The following is a 4,881-nucleotide window of genomic DNA, read 5'->3' as shown; positions in this document are numbered from 1 at the left end:
CATAACTGGTAAGGAAATCGAATTAGTAATCAAAAATGTGCCAAAAAACCAGAGTCCAGGGACAGATGGTTTTCCGTGGGAATTCTACCAAACATTTAAGGAAGAGTTAATACTTATGCTCTCGAAGCTGTTCCAAAAAATAGAAATGGAAGGAAATTTCCAAACTCTTTCTAGGAAGCCAGCATTACCTTGATACCACAACCTGACAGAGACCTCACTAAAAAGAAGAAGTACAAACCAATTTCCCTGATGAACATGGATACTAAAATCCTCAACAAGATACTAGCCAACTAGATCCAGCAATACATTAAAAAAATTATTCACCAAGACCAAGTGGGATTTATACCTGGGATGCAGGGCTGTTTCAATATCTGCAAAACAACCAATGTGATTCATCACATCAATAAAAGAAAGGACAAGAACCACATGATTCTCTCAATAGATACAGAGAAAACATTTGACAAAATGCAGCACCCTTTTTTGATAAAAACCCTCAAGAAAGTAAGGATAGAAGGATCATACCTCAAGATCATAAAAGCCAAATATGAAAGACCCAATGCTAATATCATCCTCAATGAGGGAAAACTGAGAGCTTTCCCCCCTAAGGTCAGGAACAAGACAGGGATGTCCACTGTCACCACTGTTATTCAACACAGTATTGGAAGTCTTAACCTCTGCAATCAGACAACACAAAGAAACAAAAGGCATCCAAATTGGCCAGGAGGAGGTCAAACTTTCACTCTTCGCAGATGGCATGATACTCTATATGGAAAACCCAAAAGATTCCACCAAAAAACTGATAGAACTGATTCATGAATTCAGCAAAGTTGCAGGATATAAAATCAATGCACAGAAATCGGTTGCATTCCTATACACCAACAATGAAGCAACAGAAAGAGAAATCAAGGAATTGATCCCTTTTACAATTGCACCAAAAACCATAAAATACCTAGGAATAAATCTAACCAAAGAGGTAAAAATCTATACACTGAAAACTATAGAAAGCTTACAACAGAAATTGAAGAAGACACAAAAAATGGAAAAATATTTCATGCTCCTGGATAAGAAGAACAAACACTGTTAAAATGTTAATACTACCCAAAGCAATCTACATATTCAATGCAATCCCTATCAAAATAACACCAGCATTCTTCAGAGCTAGAACAATCCTAAAATTTGTATGGAACCCAAAAAGACCCCAAATAGCCAAAGCAATCTTGAAAAAGAAAACCAAAGCAGGAGGCATCACAATCCCAAATTCAAGCTATATTACAAAGCTGTAATCATCCAGACAGTATGGTACTGGCACAAAAACAGACACTCAGATCAATAGAACAGAGTAGAGAACCCAGAAATGGACCCACAAACGTATGGCCAACTAATCTTTGACAAAGCAGGAAAGAATATCCAATGGAATAAAGTCAGTCTTCAGAAAGTGGTGCTGGGAAAAATGAACAGCAACATGCAGAGGAATGAACCTGGAACATTTTCTTACACCATACACAAAAATAAACTCAAAATGGAAGAAAGACCTAAACGTAAGAGAGGAAGTCATCAAAATTCTCGAGGAGAAAGCAGGCAAAAACGTCTTTGATCTCGGCGACAGCAACTTCTTACTCAATACATCTCCAGAGGCAAGGAAAACAAAAGCAAAAATGAACTATTGGGACCTTATCAAAATAAAAAGCTTCTGCACAGCAAAGGAAACAATCAACAAAACTAAAAGGCAATTGACAGAATGGGAGAAGATATTTGCAAACGACATAGCAGATAAAGGGTTAGCATCCAAAAGCTAGATGAACTTACGAACTCAACACCCAAAAACAAATAATCCAGTGAAGAAATGGGCAAATGACATGGCAAACCAACACATGAAAAAAATACTCAACATCACTCATCATCAGGGTAATACAAATCAAAACAAGCACCTCACACCTGTCAGAACAGCTAACATTAACAACTCAGGCAACAACAGATGTTGGCGAGGATGTGGAGAAAGAGGATCTCTTTTGCATTGTTGGTGGGGATGCAAACTGGTGCAGTCATTCTGGAAAACAGTATGGAGGTTCCTCAAAAAATTAAAAATAGAACTACCCTATGACTGAGCAATTGAACTACTAGGTATTTATCCAAGGGATACAGGTGTGCTGTTTTGAGGGGGCACATGCACCCCAATGTTTATAGCAGCACTATCAACAATAGCCAAACTGTGAAAAGAGCCCAAATGTCCATTGATGGATGAATGGATAGAGAAGATGCGGTATATGTATATACAATGGAGTATACTTGGCAATCAAAAAGAATGAAATCTTGTCATTTGCAACTATGTGGATGGAACTAGAGCATATTATGCTAAGCAAAAGTAGTCAGTCAGAGAAATACAAATATCATATGACTTTACTCATATGAGGACTTTAAGACACAGAACAGATGAACACAAGGGTGGAAGCAAAAATAATATAAACACAGGGAGGGGGACAGAACATAAGAGACTCTTAAATACAGAGAACAAACAGAGGGTTACTGGAGGGATTGTGGGAGGGACGATGGGCTACATGGGTAAGGGGCATTAAGGAATCTACTCCTGAAATCATTGTTGCACTATATGCTAACTAACTTGGATGGTAATTAAAAAAATAAAATTAAAAATAATATTCCAGCATAGAGATAGCAGCTGATTAAAGCCAGTTCCTTAAGCCCTACTTGTTAAAAATAAAAATAGCCAATTACAAAGCAGAATCCATGTAAAAGGCAAGGAATAAAGAATAAAATAGGCAACAGAATATTACCAGAAAAAAATAAAAGAATTATAAAAGGAAAAGTAAAATCAAAATGATTAGCCTATTTATAAGAGCAAACACTTCCAAGGCTAAGAAGTGAAAGCACTATTCAGGGGAAGGCTCTTAGTTTAAGCCATCCTAAAATAGAAGACCACAATTAATGCTGATTGTGTAAACAGGTAAGACATTGGAAAAGTTAAGAATATAGCCCTGTAGGCCAATTTGGGGATCCAACAATGCCAAACCTCCACAAATCTAATTACCACTTTATTATATCCACTGCCATCACAAGGTAAAAAAAAATGAAGCCACTAATGCTTGCTTGGTCAGCACACATACAAAAACTGAAATGATACAAAATAGATTGCTATAACCCCTGTACAATGGTGACATACCAACTCTTAAAATGTTTCATATTTTTCTTATTTTTTCCAAAAAGAATTCAAGCAGGATGAATCAGGAACTCCAACAGAGTGGAAGGGATTGTGGAGAGGGCAATAAGTCTTTTCTGAATATATATTTATATATAGTTTTGACATTGAATCATGTCGTTTTAATTTTTTAATGAATAATGTTGTTTTATGTACTCAAATTAAATTTAAAGCACTAGAAAAATAAAACCTCAAATAACAGATACATTATAATATAACTATATCCCAAATTTTTAAAAAAGCATAACTACATAGAAGGGGAAAAATAAAACTAACCTGAGTAACTTTGGAACACAGTACTTTGACCCTGAGTCTAAAGCCAAAAACAAACAAAAACAAAAACAAAAACCTGTAAACAAATATAGATCTCTATTTACAGGGTCTGTTTTTGATGGTAGTTTGAGTTTATAATTCTTAAACTACCTTCTTCTGTGTATTGTAGGACTGAACAAATGATTAAATATTTAGAGGATTAAATAAGCTAGACTGCTTACTGCTGGAGAAGGGAGTTACAAATATGGAAATAGGAAGGCTAGAATGAATTCCACGGTGCTGAATTGCAATGAGAATAATTAGTATAAATTCGGGTTTAAATGGATGAATGGATAATGATAGATGATAGATAAAGAAAGAAAAGTGGATATAAGTGTATTTATATTTTTTAGCTCTGCCTTTTGAGAGCCTAGAAGAAAAGACACCCCAGCAGCAATGAACACACCGTAATCCTGATTTTGATTTCTAATATACCATCTCGCATGAAATCCTGATCTTGGTTTCTAAATACCATCCCCCATTAAAAGGAATTGGCCTCATTGGAAATGTAGTTGACTCTTAGTATCAAGGCAGGGAAGGTAAAACGTGAGCCTGGAACATCTTGTAGTTCCAGGAAGTAAAATTTGCTAAAAACATGATGGCAGTAAGCTAGAAGGATATAGGTGCCAGTTTGAAGAGCTTCCACTCAGCTAAATATGGAATAAATTGAGCAAATAATGGTAGTAACAGAATATTCATGGGATAAATAGAAAGCTATGAATCTATACTTCCATTAAAAAAAAAAGAATGAATAAGTAAATTAATGGGAGAAGGAAAAATTTTTCCTTATATTATGCCCCGTAAATGGAGAGAAAGTAACAGTTATAAAATTACCATTTGGCAATTATAGTTTGCCAAAATATAGCCAATTGTCCTTCAACAAGCCCATTGAGGATAAACATTAAATTAGTGGCACCTAGATGGGCAAGACAAGAGCTACTTGTTTAGCAGATAAACCAGCAAGAGCATTTCCTATGCTTTCTGTGATGATCTCAGAAATAAGAGCTTATATTTTGATAACTGATTTTTTTTAGTATTTAATAATTTCTAATATGACATTGATCATTTCATCATTTTTCTATCAGGTTACCTGAACCTGTCTCAGATCCCCTTTCCTTCTATAGCACCCCAAAATCATAAATCATGTGTCTACTATATGTTAAGTGTTTACCATTTTTCTTTTGCCAGAATGCAAGGGCAATTCAAAGTTATTAATTTTGTCAGTTGGGAAATTAGAGCATTAGGCAAAGGAGTGAATATGATAGCTCTAAATTCCACAATGAATAGTTGTCCTGCAGAGGAAATACCTGTCATTTTCAAGGGGGAAAAAAAGCCATTTATAAACAACACTGAATTGG

At 35.4% G+C, this 4,881-nt stretch overlaps 1 non-coding gene across 1 annotated transcript; it reads left to right on the top strand.

The window, feature by feature from the left end:
• Nucleotides 1-3,094: 3,094 nt before the first annotated feature.
• LOC121032440 (U6 spliceosomal RNA) lies at nucleotides 3,095-3,201 on the top strand. Its single transcript, XR_005791271.1, has one exon. It is a non-coding gene; the product is annotated as a U6 spliceosomal RNA (small nuclear RNA).
• The last annotated feature ends 1,680 nt before the right edge of the window (nucleotides 3,202-4,881 follow it).

The sequence above is a fragment of the Herpailurus yagouaroundi genome, unplaced genomic scaffold, assembly GCF_014898765.1.
Source record: "Herpailurus yagouaroundi ecotype Mexico unplaced genomic scaffold, PumYag 141, whole genome shotgun sequence".
NCBI classification, from domain to species: domain Eukaryota; kingdom Metazoa; phylum Chordata; class Mammalia; order Carnivora; family Felidae; genus Herpailurus; species Herpailurus yagouaroundi.
The sequence above is the reverse complement of the archived record's forward strand: the minus strand, read 5'-3'. Positions and strand labels throughout refer to the sequence as shown.